The sequence below is a fragment of the Brassica napus genome, chromosome C7 (genome assembly GCF_020379485.1).
Source record: "Brassica napus cultivar Da-Ae chromosome C7, Da-Ae, whole genome shotgun sequence".
In the NCBI taxonomy this organism is placed as follows: Eukaryota; Viridiplantae; Streptophyta; class Magnoliopsida; order Brassicales; family Brassicaceae; genus Brassica; species Brassica napus.
Genome location: NC_063450.1, coordinates 9,877,065 through 9,897,578, shown reverse-complemented (window position 1 = coordinate 9,897,578; position 20,514 = coordinate 9,877,065). Strand labels below are relative to the sequence as shown.

Here is a 20,514-nt window from a genome sequence, read left to right as displayed (position 1 = left end):
AAGAGATTACATGTCCTCGTAATTTCCTCGTAAAGTTACGAGGAATTACAAAGGCTCGCGTTTTACAATACGAGGAAATAGCGAGGCCCGCGTTTTACTATACGAGGAAATAGCGAGGCCTGCGTTTTCAGATTACGAGGTCTTTACGATGATTTTGCCTTACGTGGAATTAACGAGTCCTCCCTTTACGAGGAATTAGAGAGGCCCGCTTTTCTATAAATACCCACAAGTTTCCTTCTCAAATCACACACAAACTCACAAATCACACACTATCACAAATCACACACTATCTCAAATCACACACAATCTCAAATTAGAAAGATTTGAAAAAAAAGAGAGGAGAAGAAAGATATTGGAACACATGTGGGCTAGACTTACGTAGGTCTCGCCACATGTGATTCCAATATCTTTCTTCTCTTCTCTTTTTTTTTTCAAGTTTTTATTCTACGAGGAATTACCAAGGCACGTGTTTTCCAATTACGAGGTATTTACGACGATTTCCTCTTACGTGAAATTACCGAGCACCGCGTTCTTTATTTTTTTATTTCGTCGTTATTTCCTCGTTAGCATACGAGTTGTTTACGATGATTTCTGCTTACGTGGAATTAACGAGTCCCGCGTTCTTTATTTTTTGGATTTGTTGTAAGTTCCTTGTTAGTATACGAGTAAATAACGAGGATTATGTTTAAATCCCTAAAATCCGAAACCCAAAACCCCAAACCCCATCTTTCTTATCTTCTACTTCATATATTCCAAACCCCAAACCCATCTTCCCTTTAACCTCAATCTATTCTTTAACCTCAATTTATTCTTTCCATTCCAAACCCCAAATTCTAAAACCACAATTCCTTAACTTATAATCTCAATATATCTTATTTCTAAAACAAACACCCATTACCGTACATAAAATCAAATACATCAATCGGATACATCAACATTCTCGTCATCACTAGAAACATCATCATTTTCATTAAACTCGTCTTCAACAGCTTCGTCTGTGGCATCGTCTGTAAGATCTTCGTACTCGTGATTATACGGATCAATGAGAAGGATGTCATCAATTTCTTGTTCAGGTTCCTCGACTTCATTTATCTGTTCATCTTGCAATGGTGGTTCTTCTCCACTGATGATTCGTCCTCGAGGTGTAACTTTGATCACGGCTAACCAATTTATACCTAAATCTCTCATCCGAGGGTATGGAAGGAAGCTAACTTGGTCTGCTTGTGAAGCTAAGATGAAAGGCTCGAATTTGTTGTATCTTCGTCCACCGTTGACATCAACTACACCGAATTTGTTAAACCGAACACCTCTGTTGACGACGGGGTCGAACCATTCACATTTGAAGAGGACGCATTTCAGCTTCAATATCCCTGGGAATTCGACTTCAATAAACTCCGTCAAGATCCCGTAGAAATCTTTTTCCCCTTTCACACATATTCCATAGTTACTGGTTGTCCGCTGTCTACCATATTCATATGTGTGAAAAGTATAGCCTCGTGTGAAATACATCTGTGATGTGGTGACCTTTACAAGTGGAGATTGAATTACTTCGTGTAACCACTTAGGATAATCTGCATCGTCGTCATAATCAACCTGCAAAAATAAAGAGAACGTTGAAATACGAATCATGTATGAAAAAGAGTTTGAGTTAATACATGATTCTTCAACCACTTAATAAAGTGTTGATCTTTCCTTTTGTCTACGTCACTTGTAAATATACCTGGAAATGTTTCTTCGACTTGAGAAATAAATAGGTTGTAAAATCACATTTTATATTAATTAATCTTTCGCAATTATATACTTATATGTGTTTAGAAGTGTCCATATATGTTACCTTTCAAAATAACGCATCAATGGATCCTCGCAATTGAGTAGAATATAGGTGTGTGCACTATGAGCGTTGTTCACTCGACCACCAAACCTCTTTTGATTTCCCACCGAGTCGCCCAATCTGGCTAAAGATGTCTGGAACACCATGAACTGCATATGTTGGCGCAACACCACCATCATCATATCTTCTTGGAGCTCTTCTCCGGGTACGTACTTTTGACGCAAAGTAGTACGATGTGAAGTGAGAAATTTCTTCCGTCAAACTTTGAGCAATTATAGAACCTTCAACTTTGGCGAGGTTCTTTGCTTTTCCCTTCAAATATTTCATGGCTCGCTCATACTGATACATCCATCCGTAATGTACAGGTCCACGAAGCAATGCCTCATATGGGAGGTGGACAGCTAGATGCTCCATGACGTCAAAAAATCCCGGAGGAAATATCTTCTCCAAGTTGCACAATAAGATGGGAATGTTCTCCTAAAGTTGTTCCACAACTTCTTCTTTAAGAGTGCGTGTGCTCAGATCCCTGAAAAATGCTCCAATGCCTATTTTATATTCCAAAAACAATTAAACACATTATTAGTCATATATTATTGCAAACTAAACCATTATAAAATTACTGCGCTATAATATACTACCTGCAAGTGCTTCATGTACGTTTGTTGGAAGTAGCTCCGCAAATGCAAAAGACAGTAGTCGTTGCATAAAGACATGACAATCATGACTCTTCATCCCGGAGAACTTTTGACCCTTTTCAACACATCTGGAGAGATTTGAAACATACCCATCGGGGAACTTCACTTCTGATGCCACCCACTTGAACAACACCGACTTTTTTTCTGAAGACAATCTGAATATCGGAACGAGAACTTGTCCATTACTTTTTATATGTAACTCACTTCTTGAGCAAATATCCGGCAAGTCCAACCTCGATTTTATGTTGTCTTTTGTCTTCCTTGGGACATTCAATATTGTATTCATGATGTTCTCAAAGAAATTCTTCTCTATATGCATCACATCGAGGTTGTGGCGTAGAAGAAGATCCTTTCAATATGGCAACTCCCAAAATATACTCTTCTTGTGCCAGTTGTGATGAACACCGTAAGAATCATGCATATTACGAGGGACATGCCAATTACCAACACAACGAACTGTTTCGTTAGCTCCGTAGTAGTCGATTTGCGTTTCAATTTGTTCTCCAGTTAGATATGGAGGAGGAGTGTCTCTCACAACCCTTTTGTGCCTAAACAAATTCTTGTTTCTTCGGTACGGATGGCCAATGGGAGGAAATCGACGGTGACAATCGAACTAACTTGTCTTCCTATCATTTTTCAGTTGAAACGCATCTGTCGTTCCATTACAATATAGACAAGCTAATCTCCCATGTGTAGTCCATCCAGACAACATCCCATAGGCAGGAAAGTCACTTATGGTCCACAAAAGCATCGCTCGCATCGTAAAATTCGTCTTCGTTGAGCAGTCATACGTCCTCACCCCTGTTGACCACAAATCCTTCAACTCTTTTATCAGTGGTTGTAGGAAAACATCCAGAGACCTTTTTGGATGGTTCGGACCAGGTATTAATATGGTCAAGAATAGCAACTTCCGTTGCATGCACAGCTCCAGTGGCAGGTTGTATGGCGTAAGAAAGACTGGTCACAATGAATATTGTCTCCCTGACATTCCGAATGGACTAAATCCATCTGTGCATAATCCGAGATACACATTCTGGCTATTGCTAGCGAAATCCGGATGTACTTTGTTAAAATGTTTACAGGCTCTTGCATCTGATGGATGAGTCATCTCACCATCCGTCTGAGTATGCTCGACATGCCATCTCATCTTTCCAGCAGCCTGCTCTGATTGGTACAATCTTTTCAATCTGTCTGTAATTGGTAGGTACCACATCCTTTGGTACGGTACCCTATTACGTCCCCGTCCTTGCGGCTTGAATCGTGGCTTCTTGCAGAATCGACACTCTTCTAACTTTTCATCATCTCCCCAGTAGATCATGCAGTTGTCGATGCAAACATCTTTCATCTCCGAAGGCAACCCAAGACTATAAACCAGTTTCTGAATCTCATAATAAGAATCAACAGACACATTGTCTTCCGACAAATACTCTTTAAACAAGTCTGCCCATTCATTCATGCAACTTTCAGGTAGATTGTGATCAGTTTTAATATTCATCATTCTAGCAGCCAACGACAATTTAGAGAGACCTTCTCTACAACCACTGTAAAGTGGCTGATTCGCCGCGTTTAACATTTCATAAAATTTTTTTGTATCTATAATAGGTTCTTCATCTTCATCATGAGCCACGAATGCATCAGCTACCATATCATGAACCCTATCATAATCTACCATCTCCTCCTGATGGTAACAATGTTCATTATGCAAATGATGATCAACCGGTTCTTCCTGGAAATTGCTATTACTACTACTAGCTTCATTCTGATCATAATTATAACCTTCCCCATGTTGAAACCAGATATAGTAATTTGGCGTGAAACCTCTATTTATTAAATGCTTCCAAACATTTTCACGGTTTGCCAATTTCGAATTGCTGCATTTCCGACAAGGACAGAACATCTTACCACATTCTTGGGCGAGCGGTGTCGAATCTGCTTGATGCATAAATGTCTCCAGCCCCACAAGGTATTCTTTCGTCACTCTCCCGTTAGCATCTCTATGCATATACATCCACTTCCGCAACTAGAAAATATTCCCGGAGCCCTCCATTTTTTTTTCTTTCACGTTTTTGTTTTTTGGTGTGTTTAAAATGATGTTAAAACGTCCATATTTATAGGAAACTTTCGAATCTGGTAGTTGTAATTTTCCTAGGAATTTACGAAGAAAATTAGTTAGGTGGCCGGAAAAAAAACGTGTTAAAACTAAAATTTCCTCGCTAAGTACACGTAAATTATTTCCTCGTAAAGAACACGCTAATTTTACGTCGCCACGTCACTTTACACCGACTTTACGATGAAACGGTTTCGTCGTTAATTTACGAGGAAAAAACGCTGATTTTATTTTTCCACGTAATTTCCTCGTAAACTCGACGTAATTTTACGAGGATTACTTTTCCTCGTTAATTTTCGTCGTTAAGCTTGTGTTTTCTTGTAGTGATGGAGTTTGAAGGTGGTGTGTGGTATGGTTTTTCGTGGCGAAGTCGGCTTGGCTTTTGAAATCGGTCCCTTAAGCCGGTTGGAGGGTTGGTGGTGCGTGGAGGTGTTTGTTCGGTTTTATCTCCAGATCCGGTTCTCAGGTGTTGTCTCTGCTTCTCCCATTATGTATATGAGTGGCAGTGGTTGTGGGTCTCCTCGCCTCTCCTTTGTCACTTGGAGAGTCAAGCCCTTTCATCTTTTTCCATGGGAGCTTCGGAGGTTCAGTTTAGCTCGTGATCGTGCTTAGCTTGCAAAGCTGGCATGTGTTGGTGTCAATGGTGGTGGCGCATGGAGTGAAGGGACAATACAATGTCGGTTGGACTTATCGATGGCTCCTCTGAGGTGTTGCTGACTCCTCCTCTCATTTGCATTTTTCACTTCTCGGCTTTTGGTTTCAGCTTTCATCGGTGAGGTCATTGTTCTCTCTTTCCAATGTGTTTCTAGCTCTAGATTTTCTTGGTTATCGATGTCACCGGTTTTAACTTTTAAATGTCATATTGATATATGATTTTGGTCCTCGAAGTCGGCGTGTGGCGAGGATTGCAATTGTTTCAGTTTTTCATTTTTCTCTATGTCTCCTCGGTGACACCTCAAGGCAAAGCACGACATCCCAGTTCTGTGGATTCACCTTGAATCTCATGGTAGTGTTGATATCTATCCTTTTTATGCGGGTATGGAGCTATCTCTGGGTCAAAAGTGGCTGCCATCTTGTGCCCGTGTTTATGCATTTCGTCATTGGCAGAGGTGCCCTCGTGGTCTTTGTTTGTGTGTGGCTTTAGCGATGTAGCGGAAATTTTACAAAGAGGCAATCAAGGTCTTCTTGGTAAGCGCTGTTCTGTCTCTGTGTTCACTTGTGCTTTAGTGATAGTCTAGATATTAAGACTAGTAAATCCATCGGAACTAGATACATTTAGTGACGATGTGAGTAGATCCCAGCAACCGAGGAAACAAAGTGAACCTCTCCTCCTCATGGTTCTTGTTGAAGGTTCGAACGGCAACTGATTCTCAAAGATTTAAAATCCGGTTTCGGGATATGTGTTAGTGCAGTGACGACTGAGTTTTAGAAGCTGAAGAAAAACATCTCCTCAAGGTGTCCATCTACCAGTCGTGAAGTACTACACGGAGTCGTACAAGAAGTGCTACATGAAGTGAAGCTGTGTAACTGACTTGAAGACTGGACTTGGAGTCGACGTAGAGCTAAACTACAAGATACTTGGAGGCTAAGCAAGCTATGATTTACCCTGGAGAAGGGTAAATCATCAAGGGAAGATTTCCAAAAGGCTTTGAAGAAGTTTTGGAAATATTCCATAAAGGAAAATTTGTGAATATCTCTTCCTTGAGAAGTTGGGAAGGATAAGCCACGAAGTCTACATGTATAAGTAGACAGAGACGTGCCTTGGGATAGGTATCACCTCAAGAGAAGGTCGTAAGCATAAGGATTTTGGTGTTGAATTAGAGTAGACACAAAACATAAGGGCTAGGGGTCATGAGGGGGTCAGAGGGGTTCTTGGGTTAGTTTGATCTAGGAACGTGTTAGGCTAGTGTCTCTGTCTGGAGTGTGACATGTTAGTCAACTCGGAAGAGAGCTAGTAAGGCACTTTATCTATGTAAAGATAAACCTTCATTGTAATCATGTTATAGTACTTTGTGAAATAAAAAAGAGCATTGTACTTGTATGTATTACTCTCTGTAACAGACTCGTCTTGCACCTTCAATTGGCAGGTCACCTAAGTTACTGGTGTGATCCTGAAGGCAAGAGGGAAGACTGAAGACAGAGTACACCAGGAAGCATGGTGGTTGAGCTGAAGCATGGTGGTTGAGCTGAAGCAGTGTCTGAGCGCCGAAGCAGTGTATGGGTGATGTATCACTACAAGAAATATGTACATTGTTAGCGCTGAAAATATGCTATATTAGATGTTTGATAGCGAATTCATAAATGCTATGTATACGGCAACCATCATAGGTACCCCTTCTACGATAGCATTTTTTTGGAATGCTATGAAATATACACATATCATAGCAATACTCGTATGATGTTATTACCTTTTACCATAACATTTATAGTTTGCTATTATAGAATGAAGATTATAATAGCATTTATCTATGAATCTTGATAATACATTTTCAGTGCCATTGAATTATATATATATATATATATATATATATATATATATATATAAATTATCTGGAATGTATATTTAATTTCTTTTTAAAACATAAATTAGAACTAATTTATAATTAAATCGGTTAAGTTGACTAAAAATAATAAATTGGTATTTTTATAAATTGAATTTTGGTTTACAATTACATTGGTTTACAATTACATTGGTTTACGGTTACAAATTGGTTTAGTAATTAACCCTAATTAACTCTAAACCTAACCTGTATGTTGTTGTCGCCTCCCTAATTAACTCTAAACCAGAATTAAAAAACTAAGTAAACCAGAACACCCTAATTAACTCTAAACCCTAATCTGTATGTTGTTGTCGCCTCCCTCCTCCTTTGCCTCTTTCTTCTCGATGTCTTACTCTATTCTGTCTCCAAATGACGCATCTCAATCTGATGATGACCAGTGCTGGTGATGATATCTCAATCCAATTGACTCATCTCAATCTGCAGCCACAAGAAGAAAATGTTCCACACTTTAAAGTAATGTTCCATTGCAATTATCGAACAGTTTAAGGGCAAGAGAAAGTGAAGAACCTTCTACATCTCAGTCTTGGAAACAAAGGACCTTCACCATCGACCTTCAACAGCTTCTTTGTTGAGCACACAGTGCGCAGATTAGAAAATATAATCGGACAGTTAAAGGAATGAAGAGACTAAGATTAGAAAAAGAGAGAACAAATTCTGCAAACATACAAGACGGGGAGGAAGAGGAAGAGAGAGAGATAGCAGGAAGTTAATAAGAAAAGAAAAAAATCGATTAATTATATCCATTGGATTGAGATCAATCAACGGTGGAGATTAATACTTTAGTAATCCTCACCATTCACCCTCATTGGTCGAGGCTTTTTCTATTTCTATTTTTTTTTTTTTTTACTTCTTTGTTATTGTAGTTTCTCTTCTTTTGTTCTTGGCAACTATTGTAATGTGTAAATATAATTGTAATTAAGTTAAAATTTAGGATAAAATTATTGAAAAATAAACTAATAAAGTTCATTACGAAAAGATAGAAGATTAATTTTATTTAAAATTAATATTTAATGTTTTATGATATAGGTTAATGTGAGGTATGTGGTTTAGGGTTTAAGGTTGAGATTTAGAATTAAATATATGGTTTGAGTTTTAGAATATACTTGGAGTTTTATTTTTTATATTTTATTATAAGTTTGAGGTTTAGATTTTTAAAACATTAGGGTTTAGGGTATATGAAATGAATATGGTTTATGAAAAGAGTTTAACGTATAAAATTATGGTTTTGGAATTTGGGAATAAGTATATAATTTGAGATTAAATTTCAAAAATGATTAAATTTAGAATTTTATATTTAAATTTAAGCTTTAAAATATTATTCTTGAAATTTATATTTAGGATAGAGGGTTTGAAGTATGTAGTTAGGTTTAGGGTATGTTTAGGGTTTAGAGCTTTAGGATAGATGGTTTGAGGTATATTAGTGTTAGATTTTTTTTTAATCATATTCTTGTTATGTTGTCTTTGAATTTTATGATGAAATATTAAATAAAGATTTCTCACAAACAACAGATCTATAAATAAAAGTTTATATTTCATTCATTTTATAAAACATATATTATTTCTTATATCATCTAAAATATACATCAACTTGCAATACATATTACAACTCCCATCCGTGCCTTAACCCATCCGTGCCTCTAACCCTGCAAGCAATTACATACAAAGGCCAACTAATATAACAGAAAACCTCATCTTCCTCTTCCTGAAAATACAGAGGATCCTTATCCTAATGACATTGAATTACACGATTAGATAAGTTGTCTCATGGCACAACAGACCCAAAAAGATAAAAACTAACAAGACGTTTGGGGTTGGGGAAGCTCTTGTGTCCCTCCTTGACCACGTCTTTATCTCCAATACACAGAACATCCTTTTTGACATTGTCAAAGAACTACAAATTTATGGAGAATCACAACAATTCAATCATCTAGATAGAGAGTATCCAGGGTGTTAATAAGAGCAATGATGAGCTGCTTACCCCTCTACTATCAGGGAAACAACGCCAAAAGAAGCCAGGACGAGGCCGACTTACAGCATCCTTAATAGCATCCGTTATGACACCAGTAACGAGCACACAAAACAACAGACCTGAAAACACAAGAACACACCTCATAAGTAAAGAACTGCAAAGAATCTGAAACATCAAATCGTTATCAATATCAGACATGTTACTGCCTTCACCATCCCAAGCTATTGATTTGGCAAGTCATTGCATCACCTGAGAGTTATTACGTTTAAGAGTTCCATGTTAAGTCCATCTTATGAACAACTGTTAGAAAGATGGCAAGGACATACATACCGCATCAAGGCATGCCTGAAGCTGTGCAGCTTCCTTACAGTTCAAAGAATATATAAAAGGTGATCCAATAGTCCGCTCGCCAAAGCAATGTCTGTGCCGTTAGTACTCGTGTCACCATCTACCTATAAGACCATACTTGTCATAAACCAGAGCCTGTAAATGAAAAATCGATATCTTTACAACAATGTTTGAAATGTTTAACTCACTGTGATCATCCCAGAGCCTTTTGCCATACCTCCAACTCAAATTGTGGTTCCTCCAATCTGAGCAGTTTCAGATCTTTGTAAGATATATGAGATTACAGGAAAAATAATGCAACTCAGTTTCTTAAACCTAACTGTGATTCAACTGCCACACTCTTGCTTACAATATCAGTTTTCATGATTGCAATAGCAGCAGAATGCCAGAATCTGCCATGCATTAATCAACAATGCACTCGCCTGAAAGAATTCAAAAACTTACTGATTCAAAAGCTCATAAGCACAACATAATTAGGTCCAAGTCTAGTTGATTACCGTTTTGGAAGTCTCAGTAACCTTCTTACAGTAAACTACAGGAGCAACGACCATATTCTGATATTCATTGTAAACACCACTGGGAAAAAAAATCTCACAAGAAGAAATTCACAAGTTGGGAATATTTTCTTCTTAGCAAGATCACCAGATGCTCCAACCACCGTGACACTAACTGTTGACTCCTGTTCCCCACCATTACGCTACGTTGCAAGCTTGTCTGCTTCTTATGATGGAATTGATAAAAGTCTTATCTTAGCGTTTCTCAGCCGGTTTTGAGTTCGTGACTACTACTGCCACTGAAACCAATTGTAATCTCATTAGCGAATAGAAACCAATCCACATTTAAAGTTTCAAGCTTAACCCGGAAACAAAAAAAAGAGCACAGAGAATCCAATTAAAGTTACCATCTTGCAATACAACAGAGCTTTAGAACGGACTTCCTCTGCGATCTAAGACACAGCTCCTGAGGAGAGGAATGAGAGTGAGAGTCGTCAGTCTCCATTGACGAGGGAAGAGTGATTCGAGAAGACGACTCCGTCTTCTGCCTTCTCTTCTCTCGAGACGAGTTTTGAAGAAAGGTACAAGCGGCGACGGATCTCGAATACGGCGGATCTATGAAGCAGAGGCGAAAACGGCGGAGACAAAGCAAGACCCGACCCAACCCAAGCTCTGCTTATCGGAGACGAAGCAAGACACACCCGAGCTCTGTCTCCTCTCTATCCCTGTTTCGTCTCTTCTCCCTTCTCTTCTGTCTCTCATGTCTCAGACCCTTTTTTTTACTTTTTTTGTGCACTCGTGGCTCAGACTCAGACCCTAGAAAGGAAAGGGAATAACAAAGATAGGGTTTAGGTGGTTTAGGTGAGAGTTGAGGGTGGGAAAATGAGAGTTAGGAGAAGGATAATGATTAGTTTAGTGATTTTCATTAAGGTAAAATTTAGTTTTAGGTTCCAGCTTGTTGAAACTTTATCGTAGCGTTTAATTATACTATAGCATTTATCTAACGCTATGATATAATATAAAAATTCCTTGATCATCTACGATAGCAGTTTAGTAAAACGTGCTATAAAAATGTGCTATCAATGTAGACTTTTTTGTAGTGTATTCTAAAGCTCAATCATCAAGGGGGAGATTGTTAGTGCAGTGACGACTGAGTTTTAGAAGCTGAAGAAAAACAACTCCTCGAGGTGTCCATGTACCAGTCGTGAAGTACTACATGAAGTCGTACAAGAAGTGCTACGTGAAGTGAAGCTGTGTAGCTGACTTGAAGACTGGACTTGGAGCCGAGGTAGAGCTAAACTACAAGATACTTGGAGGCTAAGGAAGTTATGATTTACCTTGGAGAAGGGTAAATCATCAAGGGAAGATTTCCAAAAGGCTTTGAAGAAGTTTTGGAAATATTCCATAAAAGAAGATTTGTGAATATCTCTTCTTTGAGAAGTTGGCAAGGATAAGCCATGAAGTCTACATGTATAAGTAGACAGAGACGTGTCTTGGGATAGGTACCACCTCAAGAGAAGGCCGTAAGCATAAGAGCTTTGGTGTTGAATTAGAGTAGATACAAAACATAAGAGCTAGGGGTCCTGAGAGGGTCAGAGGGGTTCTTGAGTTAGTTTGATCTAGGAATGTGTTAGGCTAGTGTCTCTATCTGGAGTGTGACATGTTAGTCAACTCGGAAGAGAGCTAAAAAGACACTTTATCTATGTAAAGATAAACCTTCATTGGAATCCTGTTGTAGTACTTTGTGAAATAAAAAAGAACATTGTACTTGTATGTATTACTCTCTGTAACAGACTCATTTTGTACTTTCAATATGAGTTTAGCGAAACTAGATAAGAAATTTCTGAAAGTAGCTATTTTGTTCGAACCAGTCTTGTAATCGAAACTATTATTCCCATTTTCGGGTTGCATTTTTAAAATTTTAATTATTTATATAATTTTTTTAAAAAGAATGTGTGCGGTCTGGTAGAAGCTGACATGTTCAAACAACAACACGTCCTGTGTTCGAAACTAAAAGGGATTTCATTTTGCTCCTTTTATTTACGATTTGCAACAAGGTAATAGTCTTACTCGGAACAATTTAAGGGTTTACTATTTTTGCAATTTTTTCGCGGCCACCATTAAAATTTTCATAGAATCCTTCAAACTATTGCTTTTTAATTATTGTTTACACCTTAAACTTCTATATCTATCCTATATTAATTGATTTTGAACTTAGAAATATAAAAATAAAATCCAAGTTTTCGAACTGTTCCGCACAATCGTCCGAATATAGCTAATCACCCCGTTCGGTTTACATGGAGCTTTAACCGACGCTCCATATTTCTGAACAATGATTTTAAGTGAGCTTCAAAAGCATTTCTCCATACTGAGAATATCGACAGTGGAGAACAACCGTCAGTCTTTGTCTCTTACTACCTAAATAGGCTCTTTCAATTCAAATATTTTTTTTTACTTTATAACCAGGCCCCATCCAATATTGCATTTAACCCAAGATTCTATTGGAGGTTTCCGTTTATTTCCCTCACTTTCCACTTCGTTGTATATACTCATTGAGCTACGAACCAACAATGTAACTTTTGGAATTCATATCAGTTTATACTATTTATAAATTAATTTATGAATTTATATGCCTAGAATCTCATGTCAATACTAAATAAATCTAGATCTTAAGGTTTCGAATATATCTGGTTATTCGCAGCGGAATGATGAATAAACCAAATCAAAATTTCTATCACTCCAAACGTCGTGCCTCTACTGGTATCCACACGCACACAAACTGGATCAAGACGGGATGCTAGTACCGTTGAGATCAAATCTCAAAACTTGACGAACACTTCGCCTTTATGAATAGGTTTCGGCCATAAGTAAAAAAAATCCATCCACATATCATAACATACTTTCGTATATATACATATGTGAAGCACGTAACCAAATGCAATTAGGTTTGTTATGGGCTTAGCCCATTATTAACTTTGTCCAATAATAATGACCATCATTATATAATTCAAAGTAATTTTAACCTCTTTTATAAATTCACATCACGTATGTGAATATATATATATATATATATATATATATACATATATTATATCATATATAATAATTAGTATAAAACCTAATACATAAATGATTCAGTTTGCTTAGGTGTGTGACCCTGTAGGATCATATAATATTAGTAATGAATTCTCAATTCATAGAGTATAAACGGTTTCTAGCAAAACATTATAACCACCTAATATTATACGATTGTCGAACCTCGACGTTACAACGTTATTAAGAGTAAGTACAAATGATTTTAGGACATTCCCAACAATCTCACACTTGTACTAGAATCATTTATTCTCATAATCCCTTTGTCTCTATATCTCGATCTCAACATAAGGCAAGCACCAGTGTCATCCTTATTAAGCTAGATCACGTTTATCGAACTCTGATTTATACTGATAAAACAAACGACTGACAATCACCTCGTTTGAGCATGACCATGCATTTCTCAGTTTCAAATCTTCGATAGGCCATGAGATATTTATCTCCCGTTATATAGGAGGGACAAATCTCATCTTGTTCCATCCATGTTCCTTACAAACTTCATAGAACACCTAATCAATGCCTTTATAATCACCAGTTACGGCTGACGTTTGACAAGGTCAAAGTGAACTAATCCATAAATAAAGAATCATGACGAACTCAGGTCTAAGGACTATACTCTATAGTCGTAATGAGAAACTCTCATGACACTCATATAACAATCTTGTAGAGTTCTCATAGCGGGTCATTCTGATCATGTGTTCTCTAACACATATCCATGTGATTGACTTCAATACCACATATTGAATGACTCCATGAAATTCAGTCATCAATCACCTCACATACTAGTCATTCTCAGTTATTAATGTCCCAAGTTAACAACCTTAACTAGGGACCTCAATAATTTATAACATCTCTCACCTATAGGGTTTCATGATCAAGTCACGTACTTGATGACCTATAAGAATGATATAAATTATTTTGGAACTTTTATTTAATTATCCAATAATAAAATAAATCTGAAACAATTTTATTAATTTAAAAACATAACCAAATGTATGTAAACCTGAACATCATATCATAAAAGAAAAGTCTCCCACTAGAATCAAGATCACATCTTAAGAAACTTTATGCCTATAGCAGTAGTATGACTCTCATGCTTAGATCATGGAAGAGGTTTAGTCAATGGATCAGCAACATTTGCATCCGTTGAGACTCTGCTAATCTTCACATCTCCTCTATCGACGATATCACGAATGAGATGATATCTCCTTTGAATGTGTTTGGATTTTTGGTGGGATCTAGGTTCCTTTGCCTGTGCGATGGCTCCATTGTTGTCACAATAAAGATCCACTGGGTTAGAAATACTCGGAACCACACCTAGTTCAGCAATGAACTTCCGAATCCAAATAGATTCCTTTGCTGCTTCAAAAGCAGCGATGTATTCAGCTTCAGTTGTTGAGTCTGCTACGGTGCTTTGCTTGGAACTCTTCCAACTCACTGCTCCTCCATTAAGACAAAAGATGAAACCAGATTGTGATAGGAAATCATCTTTGTCCGTCTGAAAGCTGGCATCAGTGTAACCACTCACAACAAGTTCATCACTTCCTCCATAGACCAAGAACTTATCCTTAGTATTTCTCAAATACTTGAGGATAGTCTTGACTGCTGTCCAGTGACTTTCACCTGGATCAGACTAGTATCGACTCGTCATGCTCAAAGCACATGCGACATCTGGACGAGTACAGAGCATGGCATACATGATAGATCCTAGAGCAGAAGCATATGGGATTCTACTCATGCGCTCTCGCTCATCATGTGTCGACGGACACTGAGTCTTGTTGAGAGTTATGCCATGGGACATCGGCAAGAAGCCTTTCTTGGAATCATGTATCTTGAATCTATGCAAAACCTTATTGATATAAGTATCTTGACATAATCCAATAGTCTTATTTAATCTATCTCTATAGATTCTTATTCCAAGTTCATCACTTCCTCCATAGACCAAGAACTTATCCTTAGTATTTCTCAAATACTTGAGGATAGTCTTGACTGCTGTCCAGTGACTTTCACCTGGATCAGACTAGTATCGACTCGTCATGCTCAAAGCACATGCGACATCTGGACGAGTACAGAGCATGGCATACATGATAGATCCTAGAGCAGAAGCATATGGGATTCTACTCATGCGCTCTCGCTCATCATGTGTCGACGGACACTGAGTCTTGTTGAGAGTTATGCCATGGGACATCGGCAAGAAGCCTTTCTTGGAATCATGTATCTTGAATCTATGCAAAACCTTATCGATATAAGTATCTTGACATAATCCAATAGTCTTATTTAATCTATCTCTATAGATTCTTATTCCAAGTTCATCACTTCCTCCATAGACCGAGAACTTATCCTTAGTATTTCTCAAATACTTGAGGATAGTCTTGACTGCTGTCCAGTGACTTTCACCTGGATCAGACTAGTATCGACTCGTCATGCTCAAAGCACATGCGACATCTGGACGAGTACAGAGCATGGCATACATGATAGATCCTAGAGCAGAAGCATATGGGATTCTACTCATGCGCTCTCGCTCATCATGTGTCGACGGACACTGAGTCTTGTTGAGAGTTATGCCATGGGACATCGGCAAGAAGCCTTTCTTGGAATCATGTATCTTGAATCTATGCAAAACCTTATCGATATAAGTATCTTGACATAATCCAATAGTCTTATTTAATCTATCTCTATAGATTCTTATTCCAAGAATATATGCAGCTTCTCCCATGTCTTTCATTGAGAAACAACCTCCAAGCCAAGTCTTTACAAAATTAAGCATAGAAACGTCATATCCAATGAGAAGTATGTCGTCTACATACAACACTAAGAAAACAACTGCGCTCCCACTAGTCTTCTTGTAAACGCAAGGCTCTTCTTCATTTCTAATGAAATCAAACTCTTTGATATTCTCATTAAAACGAAGATTCCAGCTACGAGATGCTTGCTTCAAACCATAAATGGAACGTTGAAGCTTGCATACTTTCCCAGCACTTCCAGGGACTGTGAAACCTTCAGGTTGTGTCATGTACACATGCTCTTCGAGATTTCCATTAAGGAAAGCTGTTTTCACATCCATTTGCCAAATCTGATAGTCATAATGAGCAGCAATTGCTAGGAGAATCTGAATGGACTTAAGCATTGCAACTGGTGAATAGGTTTCATCATAGTCAATACCATGAATTTGTTTGTAACCTTTAGCCACCAATCTAGCTTTGTATATCCGTATATTACCATCCATGTCAGTTTTCTTCTTGAAAATCCATTTACACTCAATGGTTTTAACACCATCAGGTTAATCAACCAAAGTCCACACTTTGTTTACTGAAATGGAGTCCATTTCGGATTCTGCGGCTTCTCGCCATTTATCGGAGTCTGGGCCCATCATAGATTCCTCAAAGGATATAGGTTCATCACTCTCTATTATCAATAGATCATGATGATCTGTCACCCAAACCCCATATCTAACAGGTTCGTGACGTGTCCTTTCGGACCTACGTACCTCAGGTTCCACAGGTGTAGATTCTACGACTCTTCGTAAATCTAATTGATCATCTTCCTGAGAGGATGAAACATTTTCCTGTGTTTTTCGAACTTCTTCGAGTTGTACTTTACTCCTATTGTTCTTCTTAGAAAGAAACTCTCTCTCAAGAAAAACGCCACTACGAGCAACAAACACTTTGTTCTCAGTGGAGTTGTAAAAGTAATAACCTTTGGTTTCTTTGGGATAACCAACGAATAAGCATTTATCAGATTTTGGTCCAAGCTTATCTGTAAACATACGTTTGACATAAGCATCAGAACCCCAAATTTTTAGAAAAGACAAATTTGGAACCTTTCAAGTCCACATCTCATATGGAGTCTTTTCAACTGATTTTGATGGACATCTATTCAGCGTAAACGCATACGTTTCTAGAGCGTATCCCCAAAAGGATGGTGGAAGATCTGCATGACTCATCATAGATCGAACCATATCTAATAAAGTTTGATTTCTCCTTTCGGACACACCATTCCATTGTGGTGTTCCTGGAGGAGTGAGTTGTGTAACAATTCCACATTCTCTTAGATGATCATTAAACGCTTGACTCAAATATTCTCCACTTCGATCAGATCGAAGAGTTTTTATTTTCTTGTCAAGCTGATTTTGTACTTCTTTCTGAAATTCTTTGAACTTTTCAAAAGATTCAGACTTATGTTTCATTAGATAAACATAACCATATCTACTGAAGTCGTCAGTAAATGTAATGAAGTACTGATAGTTTCCTCTAGCATGTATACTCATTGGTCCACATACATCAGTATGTATAAGTTCCAACAAGTCTTCGGCTCTTTCACTGTGTCCAGTAAAATGAGCCTTAGCCATTTTAACCAATAAACAAGATTCACATTTTTCATATGATTCATAATCAAATATATGATTCATAATCAAATGAGCTCAAAAGTCCATCACTATGAAGCTCTTGAATGCATTTCCCATTTATGTGGCCCAAACGACAATGCCAAAGAAAAGTCTGATTCGTGTCGTTAGATTTGAATCTTTTGGTATTGATATTATAGACAGACACGCTTTGGTCTAGAATATAAAGTCCATTCTCTAATGGACCGCTACCATAAAAGATATCATTACGATCAAAGGAACAACACTTGTTTTTGATTGAAAATCGAAATCCTTCCAAATCCAAACAAGGAATGAAAATAATATTCCTACTTATAGCAGGTACATAGTAGCAATTCTTAAGTTCTAAAACCAAGCCTGAAGGTAAAGACAAATGAAATGTTCTCACGTCTAATGCATCAACTCTTGCTCCATTTCCCACTCGTAGGTCCACTTGATCTTTCTCCAAAATTCTAATGTTGCTTAGGCCATTCATATTCGTACAAATATGAGCACCACAGCCGGTATCTAATACCCAAGAAGTAGAACCAGAAGTAGTAACATTTACTTCTATAACATAAATACCCTTAGACGATGTTTCAAAAGTCTTTTTCTTTTCCAGATCTTCCAAGTAGGGTTTAAACTCTTGTTTGAGAACAATTCTCGGGTTTCGATACCATTGGAGGAAATTTGATCCATTCAATTTGTCCTTCTCAAGGGCATATTGGAATGAAAATGGGTTGTGAGGAGTTAACATTGCTGGAATAGAATAATAGCGAATATTAATATGATGTTCAGGAATTACAGAAATCTTAACAATTAAAAAAACTCATATTATATTCAAATTATTTTTCTCAAACTGAATATAATATCCAAGATCCATATTTCACTAAAATTCGAGTGAGCATTGGCTCATCGCCCGAATGTATAGCTATTTAGGTAAGCAATACTTTGCTAATTATATCCAATATAATTCTTGGTTGTCAGATAACATCTTAGGTCTTATCCAACCTATGTCTCTAAGCCCAAAACCGTTTTGATAGCCTAGTCAAGTAAACCAATTTTGTTTCACATGGTAACCGTTACCATCCACTTCACTCATGTAATTGTATACACCTTGCTTTGGCAAGCCCATCTTACAACAAAACGAGCCTTGATGGTTGATAAAATTGGATAGACATCAAAAGTACTTGATATTAATTGAGAAACAAATTTTAATTCAATTTTAGTTTATATTTAAAATTTATATCATATATAAAAGATAAATACAACTAATACATATCTAATATGTAATTTAATTGAATTATAAATAATTAAATTAACTTTAATCTAATTAAAATAATTAATTATTTATATATTTGATTTTAGAATTTAATCTAATTAAATTTAATCAAACGATCAAATCAATTAGACTGACCGGTTGAACTAATATTGAATCAACCGGTGTCCTAATTTGCTAATGCGAATTATGTCAGTTTGAGAATCACATTCATGTATTACAATAATACGTGTTAACTTTTAACAACTAAACATGCATGAACACATTATAATATGTACGCGTTAAGCAACAAACAACACATGCAGTTCACAGATATCTGGCTTGTGTAATTCAAATACCACAAATTTGAAACAATTTCAAAACAAACGATTACAATCATATTATAATCCTATAACTTAAGCAACTACGATGATCACTAAACAATTTAACAAGATCGATCATAACAAATTATTTATTTATATCAATATATAAACTAAATAAGATTCAATTTCAATATTAGACAAGTAGGCTCTGATACCACTGTTGGAATTCATACCGGTTTATAACTATTTATAAATGAACCTATGAATTTATATGCCTAAAATCTCATGTCAATACTAAATAAATTTAGATCTTAAGGTTTCGAATATACCTGGTTATTCGCAGCGGAATGATGAATAAACCAAATCGAGATTTCTAGCACTCCAAACGTCGTGCTTCTACTGGTATCCACACACATACAAACTGGATCAAGACGGGATGCTAGTACCGTTGAGATAAAATCTCAAAACTTGATGAACACTTCGCCTTTATGAATAGGTTTCGGCCAGAAGTAAAAAAAACCCACCCACATATCATAACATACTTTCGTATATATACATATGTGAAGCACGTAACCTACTGCAATTAGGTTTGTTATGGGCTTGGCCCATTATTAACTTCGTCCAATAATAATGACCATCATTATATAATTCAAAGTAATTTTAACCTCTTTTATAAACTCACATCACGTATGTGAATATATATATATATACATATATTATATCATATATAATAATTAGTATAAAACCTAATACATAAATGATCCAGTTTGCTTAGTTGTGTGACCCCGTAGGATCATATAATATTAGTAATGAATTCTCAATTCATAGATTATAAGCGGTTTCTACCAAAACATTATAACCACCTAATATTATACGATTGTCGAACCTCAACGTTACAACGTTATTAAGAGTAAGTACAAATGATTTTAGTACATTTCCAACAGTAAAATTCATGAAGCTCATGTCCGATATCATTTGCCCGGATTGAAATTCTTTTAAAGATGAACTTAATTATGTTCGTCCAAATGTTCCATAACATCCACATGAACATTCTTCTTTTATTTAAAAGCAAGGCATGGACTTAATTGTACCTTGTGTTGTGTGGAAAAAAAAAAGAGCTTCCCTAGCATACATATGTCACATATGATATGTGTAGTTTGACTTTGTGACTAAAGCAAAAATTAATTTTACTCGACAATTTCTGAATGGCCTAAAAATGTGTGGATACATCCCAACAAACACAATGCTAAGAAACGATTCAAACTTTAGTTGGTGAGTGCACAAGGCAAATAATAATGTTCAAAACCAAAAATATCTTCTGCCGACATCAAATACTAAATAAATAATTTAATCCATCTGGAAAGTCTATACTACGCTATGTTTCGATTTTCGCTCAACCGTTGATAATTGAGGTTCGATTTTTTTCCGGGGCTACGGATTAGTATCTTATTTATATATTTATTAATTTATATTTA

At 36.8% G+C, this 20,514-nt stretch overlaps 1 pseudogene; it reads right to left on the bottom strand.

Annotated features, from left to right (window-relative positions):
- Window positions 1-14,200: 14,200 nt before the first annotated feature.
- On the bottom strand, window positions 14,201-14,899 carry LOC125589803 (annotated as a pseudogene).
- Window positions 14,900-20,514: the final 5,615 nt, after the last annotated feature.